Source organism: Tursiops truncatus, chromosome 10 (assembly GCF_011762595.2).
Source record: "Tursiops truncatus isolate mTurTru1 chromosome 10, mTurTru1.mat.Y, whole genome shotgun sequence".
NCBI lineage: Eukaryota > Metazoa > Chordata > Mammalia > Artiodactyla > Delphinidae > Tursiops > Tursiops truncatus.
In genome coordinates this window covers 12558939-12577865 of record NC_047043.1, presented here as the reverse complement: position 1 = coordinate 12577865, position 18927 = coordinate 12558939, and the positions used below count along the sequence as shown (strand labels likewise).

The following is an 18927-nucleotide window of genomic DNA, read 5'->3' as shown; positions in this document are numbered from 1 at the left end:
TTAATGACCGCAGCGTGATTTGTAGAAGTGAAGATTGTAGGCTGGGGGTATGCGGCTTCCCCAGGTAAAAGCAGTTCGTTTATTTTTTCTCATTAATTGAATGTACTGAGTTTTGTCAGTTTAGTAATAGCCGTTAGTTTCAGAGGGTTATTCTGTAAAAGCACCTGGGAGTGTGTTTTGCAGCTACAGTGTATTCATTGTCTTGCAAGCATATTGAAATAAATATACTTTTTTTTTAACTTTCAAAAAGACTTTATTGTTTCACTTTGTGTAAGATGCATAAAAAGCAGTCAAGCTCATAGAGTCCAGCACAATAGCTACATAAACCCCTTGGTCCCAACAAATATTCACCTTCTTATTCCCCAAAGGAGCTAGTGATTCAGCACTAATCTGAGGCTGTGGGCCTCATGGATGCCATTAAAGACAGAATTTTTAGGGCCTGTCCTAATATTCTCTCAAATTAGGGAAGCCTCTCATCTCCAGCATAAACTGTACTTTATTTTTTTAACATCTTTATTGCAGTATAATTGCTTTACAATGGTGTGTTAGTTTCTGTATAACAGAACTGTTAGTAGCTGTATAACAAAGTGAATCAGCTATAAACATATATCCCCATATCTCCTCCCTCTTGCGTCTCCCTCCCACCCTCCCTATCCCACCCCTCTAGGTGGTCACAAAGCACCGAGCTGATCTCCCTGTGCTATGTGGCTGCTTCCCACTAGCTATGTTACATTTGGTAGTGCATATATGTCCATGCCACTCTCTCACTTTGTCCCAGCTTACCCTTCCCCCTCCCCGGGTCCTCAAGTCCATTCTCTATGTCTGCATCTGAAATAAAGATACTTTTTTAACATTTCAGATACTGACTCATCCCCCAAATTTGAAAATCTTCATTTAGCCCTCTCTAAAACATCAGGGCAAATTAATATAATTTTATAGATTTACGTACTAAGATGCAGATTAAGACGTGTGCCGGTTAATGAACAAAACAGGAAAGAATTTCTCAAGTCTATTCATTCCTATGCCTCTTTACATTTTTTTTAAAGTTTATTTAATTTATTTATTTTGGGCTGCATTGGGTCTTTGTTGCTGCACGCGGGCTCTCTCTAGTTGTGGAGAGCAGGGGCTACTCTTCGTTGCAGTGTGTGGGCTTTTCATTGCGGTGGCTTCTCTTGTTGCGGAGCACGGGCTCTAGGCACACGGGCTTCAGTAGTTGTGGCAGGCGGGCTCAGTAATTGTGCGCAGGCTCAGTAGTTGTGGCACACGGGCCTAGTTGCACCGCGGCATGTGGGATCTTCCCGGACCAGGGCTCAAACCCGTGTCCCCTGCATTGGCAGGCGGATTCTTAACCACTGCGCCACCAGGGAAGCCCTCTCTTTACATTTTGTATTGTTTAATATCTTATTCCTTGAGTATGTGTGATTTGGGATTAGATGTGCCAGTTGGAAAACCTTGGAGGTTCAGAAATTCAGATACATGTGAAATGTAAAACTACTCTCATTTAACAGATACTGATGGGCATATAAAATAGAGCTTCCATCATCTATCTTTAGAAGTAGAAGATTAAACAGAAGTGTAATTAATTTGCCAACACTGCTTCCCTGATTGAGACATTTATCAATGTTGATCTTTAATCATTAGTTTCCTTACTTGTAAAATGAAGTCTATTATGACCTCTAAGGTCTATTTGCAACAGGATTAGGTGCAGTTCCATGCCATCCCCCCAACACACATACACAAAGGCTAAGAATATTAGACATTTATTTTTCTCTCACATAAAAGGGGTTGGGAGGTAGGATTCCAGGACAGATATGGCAGCTAACCAGGCACGGGGACCCAATCCTATCTTTTCTGTTTTGCCATCCTTTGTGTATCTCTCATGTACAAAATGGCTGCTTAAGCTCCAGCCTTTACATTAGCATTCCAGGAAGAAGGAAAGGAAAAGAAAGGCCACCTTTTTCAAAGATACTTGCAAGAGGTATCATACCACATTTTTGTTGACTTCATGTCAGCTAGAATTGAGTCTCAGTACACCTAGCTGCAAGGGATGATGAAGATAAGCCTTTCAGCTGGGCAGAGAGATGTCCATTCAGAATCAAGGTTTCTACTTCTAAGAAAAGTGAGGAGAATGGATATTGGGACGAGCGATGATTAGCCACAAGTTTTGAGCTCAGAAGGGCATGATTTCACATTTCTGGGAAAATTTGACCTATGCAGTCAAATTTTAATGTATACCAAGTGTATAAAATCAGGCAACTTGAACCATATACCTTCATTGGCCTTGCCCCATTTTTTTAGACCTGAGATTGTGTTTTCAGGCCTAGATCAGCATCCTTCGGTTGATTTGTGCATCAGAAACGAAATCTTTCCTGCAAGGTGCGATGTCTATAAACACAGTCACTCAGCAATTTAGAGCTGCCCCATCTCTCCCCCGACCTCCCTCCCCAGGGTCAACATACGCGATGTTATCCCACACTGTCAACACTTCACATGATTAATAGTGACAAGGAAATGTGTGCTTTCCGTGAGAGTTGCGTGCACCTGCTAAGGTTACTAACATTCGCATCACTGTTGTGTTATGCTACACGGCTTGTCTGTTAAAACAGGCATGGCGGCCGAGGAGGGCAGGAAGACTCCCCCAGGATAACTGAGAGAGAAAGTCACTAAGAGTTACAACTCTCTGGTTTGGACTGAATGCGTAAGATCATTCTTGAAAGTCAAAGCGAAAAAAGAAATCACACGTTTGTGCTTTTTAAAGTCAGTCCTCCATTTTAGTAGCTAATTAAAACCAGGACTCTTCTATTCTAAGCCAGAACCTCCACAGGATGTTTGTGACTATGTTACACGTGGGATGCTTGGAGGTTTTGGTCTGTTTTATTCAGTGCATTTATATTTTTAAGTGTCTCTGAGATTCTTGATCAACTCACAACATCCAGGAGTTGCTTTTGTTACATTCTAAGTCCGTGTGTGCTCCTGATTATAGCAAAGAGGTCAGCTCATAGGATGCCAGAGCCCGAGTTGAGCTAGGTGGAGGGTTCTGAATTGATGTGGTATTGCTGTGTGGTATAATGTGGTTTCCTAGGAAACTGCCAGTATCTGGCTAGCCTCCAGGAAGACATGTGGTCAGGCAGGTGGAGGTGGTGGTAGAATTGTCATTATTGCTGTTGTTGTTGGGGTTTTTTTTAATAGATCTTTATTGAAGTGTAATTGCTTCGCAATACTGTGTTAGTTCCTGTCGTATACCAAAGTGAATCAGCCATATGTATACATACGTCCCCATATCCCCTCCCTCTGGAGCCTCCCTCCCACCCCGCTAGGTCATCACAAAGCACCGAGCTGATCTCCCTGTGCTATGCTGCTGCTTCCCATTAGCTAACTATTTTACATTCAGTAGTGTATATATGTCGATGCTAGTGTTTTTAACAGGCAGACATGTCATGAAAACTCACCGCAAAGGTCCCCTTTCCATATCAATAGGGAATAAAAGGTAGACATCTGAGTTTTTTTTTTTATTTTTTAATGTTGCTATTGGTCTGACCAAGATTTAGCTACAAAAATAAACATAATCCCTGATGCTGAGAAGAAGTCAGAATGAGTTGTAAGTCAGGGGAACAAAGAAATAAGCGGACAATAATTTTTTTTCACTTTGGTGTAGGTGGGGATGGTGCACACGGGGGACTCTGAATGGACCCATCACAGGCAAGTATGTAAGTGGAGATGATTAATATCTAGACTCAGACAGAAGTAATTCTACACCAGTGTAGAGAAGCAGCAGGAAGTTTCTCCAGCAGGAGGAAGGGAAGGAAAAGAAAGGGTAATTATTAAATATGAGATCATTTCAGGTTTTTTGGATGCAGTAGGATTTCCATTGTCTTACCTAAACGCTGCTTGTAAACAGTTTGCAAGTTTGAATGTACTCTTTGACTGTAGTCAGTGCTATGAATTGATTAGAATTGGAAAACCGATGAGAAATAAAATACTTTGTCAGAGGTTTTCTAATTATGTTGTAATTTTCTTCCAGTAACAGATCTAGGGAGGTTAAGCCCCTGTAATGTCATTTTGATGTTTCTCTAGTATAAAGCAGAAGGAAGAATGAGCACTTTGAAAACCAGTAAGTGCAGTGTTAGCCCTCCTTGTTATACTGTTTTTAAAAACTCCATCCTGGGCTTCCCTGGTGGCGCAGTGGTTGAGAGTCCGCCTGCCAATGCAGGGGACACGGGTTCGTGCCCCAGTCTGGGAAGATCCCACATGCCGCGGAGCGGCTGGGCCCGTGAGCCATGGCCGCTGAGCCTGCGCGTCCAGAGCCTGTGCTCCGCAACGGGAGAGGCCACAACAGTGAGAGGCCCGCGTACTCCAAAAAAAACCAAAAAAAAAAACTCGGTGCTGATTTACGACACACCTGTGTTTTCGATCCACAACACACACACCCCTAGCTTCGCACCATCGTGCTGGGAAGATTCGGGCAGTAATCATCAGTCGTGCCCTCTGTCCCCACTTCCTGATGGGAAGCTCTTTGAAGGAGACAAGGCACCAGGTCATATTCTACTTCATATCCCATGACCCTATTCTTCCTACTCCATACAGTGTTCGTTGAATGATCTCAGTGAATGGATCACTTTCTAATGAATAGTGGACTGTAAGTAGAAGATAATACTCATGAACAGCGTGGTATTCATGCAGTGCCACACTTTTTGTTGGGCTATTGGGGGATAACCATGCCTTTGTCTTACAACCTAAAAATATCCAGAAGTTTGGCATGAAATCATTTCAAAAATGGTGCCGCCCCTCCCCCGACTTCATCAAATACAAGGAATTCAACTTGGGGAGTTATTTTTTGTAAATAAGGTACTTCTGATTGTCTGACTTCAGTTTTATCAGCTGCCCAAGGGCCAGTGTGTTGAGTGTAATTAAAATACCAGGAGGTCTTCAGTCATCATTCGAGATCCACCTTTAATAGACTCTAGATGGTGGATTTAGTAAACTGAACAGTTTTAAGCTCTAAGCTTAGAAATTAAAGCCATCTCCTGCTGCCAAATGTGTTGTCTCATAATCAAAATGATTTCTAGGGCCTGCTTGACGCAGATGCCCCGAGAAGCTCCCACTGACGTGGCCATGTCAGGTTGTTACTGTATTTCACAGTCACTTAATAGATTTCACCAGATGTCATGACCCTAATATTTATCCGTTAACTCTTGTTCTGGTACTTATCTCAGCAGGCCCCCCAATTACATCGTGTCACCCTTTGCCTGGGGAGAAATGAAAAGTTTACAAACTCCTGCCTCCACTCCCCACCCCAAGTGAATCCAACAAACAAACTAGAATGGAGAAAGGAGTGGCTAAGAGGAGGGAAAAATGGGTAAACTTTGAGAATGCAGTGAAAACGAGCTAGTTTTAAATGGTGGAGGTGGAAACGTACCCACCGGTTTTGCTCCACTTTAAAAATCTCAGAAAAAACTCTGTGTGGAGGAGAAACTTTGCCTTCTTCTGTGGTTAGACTGTGTTGAATAGATCAATTCACATCAAAGAGCATCAATTTTTGCTAATTTAAACCCTGGCTTAAGTCCCATTTCAAACTTTATTTACTCATTGTGGAACCTTGAATTGACCCCGAATTTTGTTTCGCATCTTTCAGTGGCACGTGGGGCACCAGAATAGCCCAGTCAGCAAATATTATTAAATGCTCAGGATTATGATGAGACGTGATACTTAGCACATCATGGAATTGATTTGTGTAACAGATATTTAGCGTGTGCCTATCGAGTATGTGTCAGGCACTATGCCAGGGCATTGGGGTTGGGGAAAAGAGAGACATCTGCTTGCCCTCAGGGATCTTAAGAGTCTTGAGGTTTTCTGTGTCTTTCCACTTGTAGTCCTGAAGCTGAATGGCCAGCCGACATCCAATAAGCATCCATTTTTCCAGAAAAACTCTGTTAAGGATGAAATAATGTAGTAAGCGTGACGAGAAAAATAGGCAGGGGCGGGACGGAAATGGGGGAGAGAACAGTTACAAAGGAATTACACACGTATATGTTATATAGCTCTGTACTTATACCTACAAACCATCTCATTTAATCAAATGTTATGACAACTAGGGGAGTGCTTACCTTACATGAGACTTTCCATATAAAACACTAGCGTGTAGTCAGTGCTTTATACATATTAGCTATTATTCCTACTTCTTGTTAATACATTGTAGACACTCAATAAAGGCTTGTTAGTGAATGAATAGGGGATGAAATTAAGTGCTAGGATTTAAGCCTGGCCATAAACTGAGTCTAATATCTCTATGAGTAGAGAACCTTGTATAGTATGAGTGAGAGTAAGATTTTCACGTTATATCCTGACACAAAAGTGATCTGAAATCTTAGTTTAACTGCATAGGCTTCAGACATGTTTCTCTATCCAACATCACCCTCCATTTAAAAAAAAAAAAAAAAAAAAAAAGACAGCAGCATCTCCAAGATGCTGCTGGCAGGAAGAAGCAAGGAAAGTGTCCTTCTGTTTCACTCCAGAGGGGAAAGGTGATAATAGGAGAGGGACCAGGCAGGAGTGAAGTGATGATGATGGTGGTGATGGAGGCCAAGGCAGTGGGAGGGGAGGGTGGGAACCAGGACCAGGATGAGAGAGTGTGAGCCTGTGAAGACAGGGCTAACAGGTGGACACTTGAGTGACTTCCCGGGAATGTCTCCCGATGGCAGCGCTATCCTTTGTCTGAAGTGCCCAGACTAGAGCTAGCTTCTTGCTTTAGGGGCGTAATGCTCCAGATGTTTACAAATAGTTCTGAGAGCCCGGCCTCGGATCCTGTCCACTCAGGAGATCTAGTTGCGCTGTTTCTCCATCGCAAGCTGATTAATGATGGGGTGCGGCTGGGCAAGAACGGCCTCCGTTGCCTTCAGTTTGTGCATTGGTTTGAAGGAAACTTTAGCAGTTCTGCAGGGCATGAGGTACTGAAAGTCTGCAGGAAGTCTGACGTGGCCAGCTTATTACAGGGAACTTAAGGGCATCCACAAGTCAGACCAGGAAGGTGCAGGGTAAAGGAAGCCATTGAATTTTCTAGAGTCGCCCAAATTCACCAGGTAATTATGCAATGTGATACTGCCTTTTTTTTTTTTTTTTTTTTTTTTTTTTTGCGGTACGCGGGCCTCTCACTGCTGTGGCCTCTCCCATTGCGGAGCACAGGCTCTGGGCGCGCAGGCTCAGCGGCCATGGCTCACAGGCCCAGCTGCTCTGCGGCATGTGGGATCTTCCCGGACCGGGGCATGAACCCGTGTCCCCTGCATCAGCAGGCAGACTCTCAACCACTGCGCCCCCAGGGAAGCCCAGATACTGCTTTCTTATCGCTGTGGGCACACAGCGTCAGTTAGGTGAAACACTTTAAGTGAATGATTCCTAGGAGTCCAGAAACATTGATCCTTTAGGATCAGAAGTTCCTCACTCAAGTGTGGCCTCACAGGAAATTCCAATATAAGGATTCATGCAATGAGTTCAAACTGGGCAACTGAATTGTGGGTCTGACATTAAGACAACAGGAGGAACGGAGGAGGAGAAATTTGGGAAGAGAGAGAACAGTGGAATCTTCTGGGAGTAAAATTTATTCTTGAACATTAAAAACAAATCTACAAGTTAAAGTCAAGAGTTGTCTTGTTTATACCCCCAATGCTGTAATGTCCTTTTCGTTAATTTGTTTATACAAGTTTTAGGGGCCAGTAACATTTTTTAGCCCACAATCCACATTTACTCCCAGAGTGCTGCCCTTGAGACAATCCATCAGCAGTTTCCTCAAGGCTCTGGAAAAGGGGTTAAAAGGCTTAATTTAAAAGGTGGGTGTGTATGTGCAAACTCCGTTTGTTTTAAAGAGATCTTAAATGCTGTAGAAATAATTATCCATGTGCATGAACCAGAATAATTAATACCAAATGGTGCAGTATCCTTTTTGTGTCCTGTTTCAGAACAGAACTTGAGTGAAACATTAAGTTCTATCTCCTCTCTTTTTCCCCCACATTACTCCGGATTTTATAATCATCACTAGTACCCGATTGGCTATGAAGTTAATGTCCCTGTATAGAGCCATCTTCCCAACTTTTCTTGCCTCTCGGATGCTTCGTGGCTTTGGGTATTACACTACTCGCTTTCCATAGGGGCCCAGAGAAATATCAACTATTGATCATTTTAATGACCTAAAATAAATGCCTGTTGTAAATGTACAACAACACTGAAGAAGCTGCTAGCTACATGCAGCCTGGTCCCTGGGAGTCATTTATCTTAGAAGAGGTAAAGACATTCTCGCATGCTGGATTCAAACCTCTTACCTTGGTGGGTTGGTCCATCACAAATTGACAGGGCTATTCTAGAATCCAGTTTTCGACTTTAGGGAAGGACTCCGGTGATGTGTTGGGATGATGGAGACAGGACTGTGTGTGTGCCTGTGGGTGTGGAGCGGGGAGGGTGTGGTCCTCCACTGTCTCTCTTCAAATGTAAACCCGCGCGATCATGTTACTAATAACGATTTGCATTACCTCTCACCGAGTTTACCATCCTAGGAGTTTGAGATTGGCTCAAGGGCTCCCATGAATGAGCCCAAGGCTTAAAAATCCGTTGAAGAGGGAGCAAACCACACGAACAGTATTTTCCAAGAGGTTTACTTCCCTTGAATTGAAACCTAATCGTGTTCCCTGGCTCTCAGGGCACTTGTACAAAGCCCATCTGTTTATTCAAGCACTTGCCTGATGATGTGGGAGGCTCAGCCAGTATAATCCCAGGCATGAGGTTTCCAAATGCTGAATATGTTACTCAAGGACATTATTTCCCATTGACATACAGAAATTCAAAATAAGATAATCAATGATGCAAATGTAGCCATTAAATACAGGACCTGGAGAACACATTCAAGATGTCTCCTAGTACATATATCCATTCTCCTCCTTTAAAGTAGGACTATAAAACAGTTCTTTTTGAAGTCACCTGTGGTCATGCAGTTTAATCCAATGGTCATTAACCCGGATTCTGAGTCAGTATCTTTTAGAAGCTCACCAGTGCTTCTAATGTTGAGCATGGACCGAGAACCACTGGTCTAACCAGTGGCCTTTCTTAGTTCGTCTTACTCAATTTCTCAGCTCCATTTAATAGAGTTAATGTCTTAGTTATCTTCCACCTTTTTGACCACTTTCCTCTGTTGAGGAGAAGTGGTCAAGAAGGTGTTTGCTCTCCTTCCTTTTTTTTTTTATTTTTTGCGGTACGCAGACCTCTCACTGTTGTGGCCTCTCCTGTTGCGGAGCACAGGCTCCGGACGCGCAGGCTCAGCGGCCATGGCTCACGGGCCCAGCCGCTCCGCGGCATGTGGGATCTTCCCGGACCAGGGCACGAACCCGTGTCCCCTGCATCGGCAGGCGGACTCTCAACCACTGCGCCACCAGGGAAGCCCTCCTTCCTTTTTTACTGTCCTCCTTGGTGTATCTCTGTCAGCCTCAGCTTCCCTCTTGGGCTGTTAATGAGCACTGCTTCTGAAATCCTGGTCCTCTCTCTGTCCCTGCAGTGAGTCTTGGCGGTCAGAGAGCCATGTGACACTGAATGAGTCTTAAACTCGATCCTCTCCTCCTCCAGAGTAACATCCTTCCTGTTTCATTCATCCGATAGCATTGTGCCCTTCTTATTCCCACTTGAGCGCTCTGGATTCCTTTGGCTTAATTCAGTCAATCACTAAGCCTTCCTATTCTTCTCACCTCTCTTCCACACTCACCGTTGCTCCTTTAGCCTAGACCCCGGGAACCTCCTGCATAGGGAGATGGGTGTGGAGGGAAGAGTGTAATGGGGTAGGAGTTGGAGGGACTGAATTCTTGTCCTGATTCTGCATTTCATTAAAACACACAACAACGGGGGGCTTCCCTGGTGGCACAGTCGTGGAGAATCCGCCTGCCGATGCAGGGGACACGGGTTGGAGCCCCGGTCTGGGAGGATCCCACATGCCGCGGAGCGGCTGGGCCTGTGAGCCACAACCACTGAGCCTGCGCGTCTGGAGCCTGTGCTCCGCAACAAGAGAGGCCGCGATAGTGAGAGGCTCGCGCACCGCGTTGAAGAGAGGCCTCCGCTCGCCACAACTAGAGAGAGCCCTTGCACAGAAACAAAGACCCAACACAGCCCAAAATAAATAAATGAATAAACTCCTACCACCAACATCTTCTTTTAAAAAACAAAACACAACAAGGTTATATGACCTTGGTAATACCCATGATGTCTCTGGGTGTCAGTTTTGCCACCTATAAGATAAGTGTATAAATGGAATAACTATAAAAAAATATACACCTATGTGGAATTTGTATAAATTCCATATTGATTTGGGTTTCTTGGCTTTAGGCTGAAGCTAGCATTTAAGGATGCTGATGAAAAAGATAAAAAGAGACGGTATTATACCCCATTTCACAGTCGCACACAGCCCTTTATATTAGTTGATTCCATGATTCCTGCTCTCTGAATCTAGACCTCCGGAATATCAACACTAAATGCATATATATATATATATTTTTTAGTGTGCTTCCTGAATACTGTCAAAATTTTGTTTCCTTAAATTTATCTTCTCCAAAATGTTTGACAAATACTTAATTTAAAAACCAGCTTGCTGTCTTTGAGCTACTGTTAGAAGAGAAACCTTCAAAAGAAGTTTGTACATAGTTAGTATGCTAGGATTTAAAAAAATCAGATAATCTAGGGTAATCTGCATAAGTGATGTGCTTTCCCCCCAAGAATGGCAAGCAGCTTTCTTGGTCTCATGATGATTCTTTAGTTTTAGAACAGTTCACACTGTTCTCAGTAGTTTACAAAATGAGAAACTGAGGCCTTGTTATGTAATCCACCTCCCTGCCAAGGAAAATTGAAAAGCGCTTTACCAACAATTATCTGGGCCTTGACTGCAGAGTCTAAAAAAAGTATTCATTGAAGGGCAAAATATATCACCATTCCCAGAACACTGCCAACAGCAAAGAGATGATGCTGGGAATTAAATACAGCCCTGTTTCGGTTCACCTTAGCTTTGAAACTCAGTGAGAGAGAACAGTGGAACCTTTTTTTCCACTGAAGGCCAATTTAGGTCAGAAAAACATATATGTTGAAACTTCTAAGTCAAGAGGATGAGGAAGGAAGAGGTAAAAAAGTCCATGACCTGTGCATTTGGTCATGGATTGGTCCCCGATTCTTTTGTCCAAAGAGTGGACACTGTGAGCAAGAAACAAAAGAGGAGGAGGGGAGGGCTTCCCTGGTGGCGCAGTGGTTGAGAGTCTGCCTGCCGATGCAGGGGACACAGGTTCGTGCCCCAGTCCGGGAAGATCCCACATGCCGCGGAGCGGCTGGGCCCGTGAGCCATGGCCGCTGAGCCTGCGCGTCCAGAGCCTGTGCTCCGCAATGGGAGAGGCCACAACAGTGAGAGGCCCGCGTACCGCTAAGAAAGAAAAAAAAAAAAAAAAAAAAGGAGGGTAATCACTTCTTGGGTGTCTCCGTGTGTCCAGAGATAAGAAATCTAGCTATTTGCTTTATTTGCTCTAAGTGGCATAGATGTAAGCACGAGGTTTCGAGGCAGCGTGCCTGTTAGTTATTTTGGCGTGGTGATGGTCAGAGCTCTCAGGAAGGAGAGACGGGGGGTCCCAAGGAAGGAGTGAGCCTGATCAGTGGCACAGCCAAGGTCAGCCCTTCATCTGCTGTTTCTAAGGAGTGGTGTTTGGAGCTTGTGGTGCTTATAGTCACAGGAGAAGGCAAGAGGGGGTAGCTCTAGTGGTCAGTCTAAAGGATGGGTGAGGACTCATGGAGCAGAGAGGGAAAAGCCATGCCCTTCTCATCAGCTGAGGCTCCTCTTTGCCACCAAGCTCATGCATCAGGGTTGAAACTGCTCTTTTTTGTTTCTGAACTTAGAAGAGGCTGCTAGGAGAGCAGCAGATGCGTCACCTGTCACTAAGAGTAGGTGTTCCTAGCACTGAGGAGTGTGGAAGGCGGCAGCGAAGCACCACTGCGGTTGTCCGTGCGGTTGAATTACCACTGCTTGGTGGCCTGATACAGGGACTTCGTGTCAAGGTCATGTAGAAGGACAGTGGCATCCGTGGACAGCAAAGTGGGCTGGATTCTGCTCTCAGCCACCTGAAGCAAGCCTGGATCAGGCCAAGGGAAAAAGCTGTGGACCTGCCCTCTCTTTTATGCAGCCAGTGAGAGGCAGTGACGCTATACACAACAAGAGGTCTTTGCCGAAGGGAGGGAGAAGGAGGAAAGCCGTGCGCAAGGGGAGTTGGAGACTCAGGGTGCGCTGAAGTCAGATGTGTTACAGGACAGAGGGGCGTGCAGCTGGCAGGGTGTGGCAACGGAGGCTGTCTGTGCTCCTGACTGTAAGATGTAAGCTGAGCAACACGGAGCGTCCTGCTTATCAGAACTGGGGGCCTGACGTGGATGAGTATTTCTTATCCGTGTCACAGGCCAGACAACGTCAGGCCCCAGCCAGCCAGGCTTTCCTCTTGACCTAGAGGCTGGCCTTTGAGCAACTCAAGGCTTCTTGCAGCGCTCTGCCCCCCAAAATCATAGGAAATTATCCTGTAAACATCTCAAAAAAAAAAAAAAAAAACCCTAGATTTTGTTTTCTGGGAAAAGCATGGTTTAATAAAAGCAAATTCCATATAGGCTGACAAATAAATTTGGAGCTCAGTACATTCATAGGTTGTTCTGGAACTCAGCATTTCATTTGTGTTTTTCTATAGTTGGAACGTCTGTAGGCTTTAGAAACGGCATGCGTCTGGCTTTATGGTGGAGGCCCTGCTGTATGTCAGGTACCGGGGTGGCGGGTATGTTAATGAATGTGAACTTAGGGTCTAAGGGGTGATTCTCAACCTAGGAGGAAACTTCGGATGCCTGGTCCCACCCTAGGCTTTATGACATGGTGGGCTTGGGATGTAGCCTGACCGGCAGGATTTTTTAAAAATGTCCCCAGATGTTTCTCACATGCTGCCAGTGCGTCTGGTGTAATAGGCTCCCAAACTTAGCTGCTGGTCAGAATCACCAGAGGAGTTTTAAAAAATATAGATTCTTGGGTCCCAGCACGGATCTGCTGAGTCTTGGACAACGACAGGGAATGTGTATTTTTAGAGTCACAAGTGTTTCTGATAACCGGCTCAGGGAGCCCTCACTGTAATGTATTCATGTACAATTGTGATCTAGAAACGTAATGCTTAGAACAGTTTTAATTTCTTTTTTCTCATAGACAAAGCTATTTTTCACTCATTTGGATAATGGCCAAGCGTGTTTGTGGTTGTTTTTAATGAGACTTTCACAACGTTCTAAAGCTGCCCACCCCCCCCCCCCACCCCCCGCAACAGCTCTCCCCGTTCTCTGAGCTCTTTTCCCTGCCACGTTTCTGTCAGGGAAATTGTTTTCTGCCTTGTTAAAATAATCCCTTTTGAGGGGTATATTTTCTTAGATCCCCACAGCTAGGCACACCTACCGCCCTCCTCTGTTACTGAATCTGACTGTAACTTTCCCATCATGCTTCTGTTGAACCACAAAGCCAGTCTTCGGGATGTGTCTGGCTATGGTCATTTATGGTCACCTAAAGATCTCCCACCATCCTGAGCGTTCACCACGAAGTGGTCCTGGCAGTCAGTGTGAGTAAGCTTGTAAATCCATGCATTTACTTAAACATCTTCCACACTGTCCTTGAGGAAAATTTCAAATCAGCTGTGAAACAGAAAACAAAACCCATCCGACCAAAGCGTTAACTCCTACCTGACTGTTTGCGGCTTGGGGAAGCCTCCCAGGCTGCTCCCTTTCTGACTGCCTGTTGAGAGCTTTCTGTGAAGTTCTCAGGAGCTGACACTTTGTATATTTTACTAACTAGGTTTATGATGGGTTCATCGTATCATTTACCTTGGAAACATTATTAATCGACTCAGTGGCTGCTTTCCTGCTGGCTTTCACCAGGCTTCCCACCACCCCATGAGGTAACCAGAGCAAAAGGGAAGCAAACTATAGATTTTTCAAACCTACAGAGCAGAGAAAGATCCCAATTTTTGAGACATGTTCTTATGAAAAAAATGAGTGTATCAGACAGGGAGATCATATGTCTGAAAATCAAAGGGGTGCATTTTTTCTACTTAACACTAAGACATTTCTAATGGGAGCCTCTTTTATTTATATTTTTACTAGTTTTAGGAAAAGCCTAACTTATTTTAAGAAATTATCTCAGAGTGAAATAAAAGCGTTTCTTTTTTTCCCATTTCCCAATCTAAAGTACACTCCATGAGAGACCAGGAATGTAGTGGGGTCCTCAGCACACAGCTGGGACTGTCTGTAGCCCACATCGTGAAATCAGGGAGTGCTGATGGATAGGAGCTGAAAACACTGAAATGAGGCCTAGTTTCCCTTCACTCTGTTGGAATTACATTGTAAGGGAAGTGTATTGATCCTACATACTTCAGTCTGAAGCAGAACGATTAAAAAAAAAATCAATCGGGAAAAATAATAGATTTCCTAGAAGAAGAACACCAGCAAAACTCAAAATGAAAATGCTTTGTGGCAAATAAGGCAAATACTGAACATGTTGACAGAATTCTCAGAGTATTCTGACCATTTCCATCATCTTCTCATAATTCTAAAGGAAAAGAGGTTACTATGGATATAGTTCCTACTGAATACGAGTAACATTTCTTAGCTAACGTATTGCATGCATACCCTGTGCTTGGGCACTGCACTAAGCGCTTAATATACTTAATCTCATTTAATAGTCACCATAACCCTGCAGGGTAGATACTGTTAGTATTATCATTTTAAAATGAGGATGCAGAGCCCTGGTGATTCAAGGCCCCCCACCCTATACTCTCCTATTAAGTATGACATAGATTATCTCCCAGAAGCCAAAGGTAAAGTCTAGTCCTTTTTGGGCATCGGGAACAAAGGCCAAATTCCTTACTCTGTGGGGGGATGGGGGAAAAAAAGGGACAGGTGTGACTTTTTTCCCTAATGGTTGAGACATTTTGAAGAAAGATCGATACCTCTAGGGGAGTGGTAAGTGGTTAAGTGGTAAGGAGTCATCAGAATCAATGCTGCTTTAGACCTGGGAAGATGGTGCAAAACAATGGCCCCAGTGTGGAAGCAGAGTGTAGATGCTGGTTTGAGAGGGGTGATAAGGGGAAGTTTGAAGATTCCTGACAGGCAGTTGGAGCTGACGTTCAGGAAAAAGAACGTATTCGGATTTTTTGTGAGAGACGTTGCACTTCTCCCCATGCATCGTCTTCTTTCATCGCACAGCAATCTTTTGAAAACATCATCATCATCGTTCACGTGTTATAGATGAGGAGACGAGGAGACGGAGGCTCAGAGAGGTGAACTATCTTTCGAGGCCGCGGTGCTCGTGAAGAAAATGGGCTTTGTGGTCAACAGGGCACCGACTTACTCTTTTGCATTTCTGTCTGTCCATTAAACATTTTATTGCCTGTTATAGATTACAGTCATTCGATGCCTGCAGCCTCCCGCAGCATTATGTGTTGCCTTTCATTTGCTATTAGGGTCTTAACTAAAATAACTGGCCATTTTTTGTGCGTTTATAATGTTGCAGAGATGCTCATTAGGGCATGGGTATTCCAGAGAGGTTAAATAGAAAAAGGACTGATTTAATTTGTGATGAGTAACTGTGTCTAAAATGGGTACCGTGTTCCACGTTCAAATAAACCAGAAGGCTTCTATTGATACTGCAGGAAGACACAACAGATAATACGAACACCTCCAAATTTAAAGCATGAGTGCATTTGAATTTTATTTTGGAATGTAGATGCGATTGATCATTTGTTCTGCAGGCAAGGCTTTAGTCCAGTTAGGGGGAAAAAATATCAAGGCACTAGTATGGATTATTTTCTAGAAGAAGTTTTAGAGACTTAGTAAACTTTCTGAGCTGCTGAGACTTGAAATTCCTCGTTAGCGGAGGTGAAGCAAGGAACCTTTTAGAGACTGTTGTACCCAGCGTCTTCACTACAGTTGAGTGGCACGTGTGTTGCATGAAGTAACCCAGGAAAGAACTCAAGGGAGGCAAGTGCGTGGTTTTTTGTTTTTTGTTTAACCTCAGAGGCAGTTATTATATTTATTATACTGGGCAGCAAACAAACCTGCCCCTTAGCTCTGGAGGAAGAGATCTTCTAAGGCTAGAACCTATACAAACATCCTTAAAAAAATAACCCAGGAAGGGGGGGTGGACAAATTAGGAGTATGGAATTAACAGATACAAACCACTATACATAAAATAGATAAACAACAAGGATTTACTCTATAGCACAGGGAATTACACCCAATATCTTATAATAACCTATAATGGAATATTATCTGCAAAAAAGCAGAATCACTATGCTGTACACCTGAAACGAACACAAATACTGTAACTTAGCTATACTTCAATTAAAGGAAAAAAACCTAGAACAAAGAGAGTCAGTGCCTCTACTTACAAGATATGCAGCAACAAGGAAGACCCATAGAGAGTTGCCTCCCTGAAAATGCCACATACACATTCATTGCTGATTACACAGGTACTAATATCCACTAAGGCGCTGCTTGTTTTGTGATGGGTCAGGGAGTTGCTTGGAGTCGCAGGGTCTTCCAAGTGTGTGTTTTCAATACAGGTGAAAATACGACCCAAGTGAAGGAAGCGGGGAGGGAGGGCCCTTCTCAGGAGGGAATTGTAACGTCAGTGGCCAATATTTATAGGTCGTGCGGTGGGCCAGGCCCTGGTCTATGTTCTTTGAAGGTGTGAACTCCCAACAAGCCTACATGGGCTGAGTACTGGTATTATTCTCACTGTAGAGATAGGGAAACTGAGGCACGGCCGGTGGGCGAAGGAGCCAGGATTCCAGCTCTGGCAACTAGAATCCCAATCCGGTGCCCTCAGCCACCTTAAGGGGAGGTCATTTGATGCCTGGAAGCGGTTCATTGCCGGGGCAGCTTTCTATGAGGTTCTCCAGCCTGCGTGCTGGGTAATGCATTGTTGCATGCTGTTCCCTAAGAATCCCATGAAATAAAGCTTATTATTATCTCTGTTTTCTTAAAGAGGAAACTGAAGATTAGAAAGTTGAATACCTCCCCTGAAGTCACCAATCACCAAATGCCAAAAGCCACCAGTCTCTCCCAGGTCCCTGTGACATCAAAGTCAACCATCTGTGGATTGCCCAGGAGTAAGAGCTATGGCGTAAAGCGTGGGCTGTCTCTTAGTGTACAGAATAAGCAAAGCCTGTCTCCTTAGTCTTTGACCAGCTCTTCATCATAGCCTCCCTTCATGGCGTAGGCAAGAAGTCCTGCCTGGAGCGGGGGATTCCCTTCTTCCCAGACCCGAAATTAAATCAAAGAAGCTAAAACCGTCCCTGACATTTCCTGCTGAGTGCTGTCTGCTTGACAGTGTGCCACATTCGGAGGGCAGCGGCAGCCTTCCAGGGAGATTGTAAAATGTTCTTATTGAATGAATACCTGATTAAGTTAATGGTGCCGAGCCAAGGTGAGGAGGGGTAATTTGGCAGCCAAATTTCTGGCAGCTCATTCAGCGTCCTTAATGTTCCACCAGCTTCGTGCTGGGCTGCCTGTGAGCCCCGGGAGGGGCCGTGGTAATTAACTCAGCGTTTTGATTGAAAACAGCTGCAGGGAGCAAGTCATCCCATTGTCCGTTTTGCTGGTGATCGGAAAGGACTCGGGGCATCTTGGGCTCCACTGCGCAGCCTCCCTCTGGAGAAAACAATAGAGGTAGAGTGTAGGTTTCCCACTTGCTCTGCTTTTCAAAATGAACCATTCATCTTTTGAGGGTCAGAACTCAGCCACCCATTCAGCGAGTATGAGTCATACCCCCGGTTTTAAAACAAACATTTATTTCAGAGAGAATTCTTATCGCGGCTGATCTTTATAAGCTCATCTCTCTTTCTATGCTTGATTTAGGCTGGTTTCAGTAAAATTGCTGTCTTTGTAAATACGTATTCCTTCCAGTACATCCAAAGACGGTCAGCAGCCTTTCCTTGGGATTAGTGTGAGGACAGTCTGGACAGAGTTTTGGAGAATGGGATGCGGATTTTTAGAGGTTAAAGATGTTATCGCCCACATCTTTAAAAACATCTCCTAGGGTGTGCTCTTACTTCTTGCTACGGGAATTATCTCGGGTTCATAATCTCACATGAGAATCCGTGCTAGAAATGGAATCTCTAAGTGCAGATGCTTTTCAGATACACAGTATTTTATGTCTCTCTGTCATGAGTTCCACTTTTGATCCAACACTGTACGATCACGTCCAAAAATTTAGAAGAAGATCCAGAAACACTTTGCCTTTTAGTAGCCAACTTCTAAGGGAGACAGAACAGCAACAGACACAGGATGAGAACTGTCAACCGACAAAGAAAGGACAGCAGCCCTAGAATCCCACAGGGTTATGAAATTCAGTCTGTATCCAGCACAGGGAGTTTACAGTCTAATGAGAAAGAGGCATGAAAATAAGTATAGAATACAATGGACACATTATATAAGTGCTGGTGAGCCTGAGAGAAGGAAGGGCTGTGCAACACTGCAGTGGTCTTGAGTGGCTTTGTCAAGATGTTAGGAATGATTACAAAAGAAAGTCGCGGTCAGGGGGGCCGTTATGGGCAAAGGCATGGAGCCAGCGGCAGTGTTAGCCTAGGTGGGGATTGCAGACAGTTAGAGGATGGTGTGTATGTGATAAGATAAAGCATGGTCTTAAGCAGCACAGAGGAGAGGGCATGGGGTTGGGGTGGGGAGAACCTAAAATAAGTGACCTGGGGGGCTTCCCTGGCGGTCCACTAGTTAAGACTACACCTTCCAACGCAGAGGGTGTGGGTTCTGTCCCTGGTCGGGGAGCTAAGATCCCACATGCCTTGTGGCCAAAAACATAAAAACAAACAAACAAACCCGGAAGCAATATTGTAACAAATTCAG

General features: G+C 44.4%; 1 protein-coding gene across 30 annotated transcripts in view; it reads left to right on the top strand.

Moving 5' to 3' along the window:
* The window catches only part of ATXN1 (ataxin 1), a 398514-nt gene that overhangs the window by 342552 nt on the left and 37035 nt on the right, over window positions 1-18927 (top strand). Inside the window, exon 9 of one of the 30 annotated variants that reach the window (XM_073810358.1) lies at window positions 3656-3699. The exons of 28 other annotated variants lie outside the window; for them this stretch is intronic. The gene's annotated coding sequence lies outside the window, so the exon portion shown is untranslated. Of the gene's footprint in view, window positions 1-3655; window positions 3708-18927 lie in introns of all 30 variants that reach the window. One more of the 30 variants, XM_073810357.1, reaches the window with a different exon arrangement.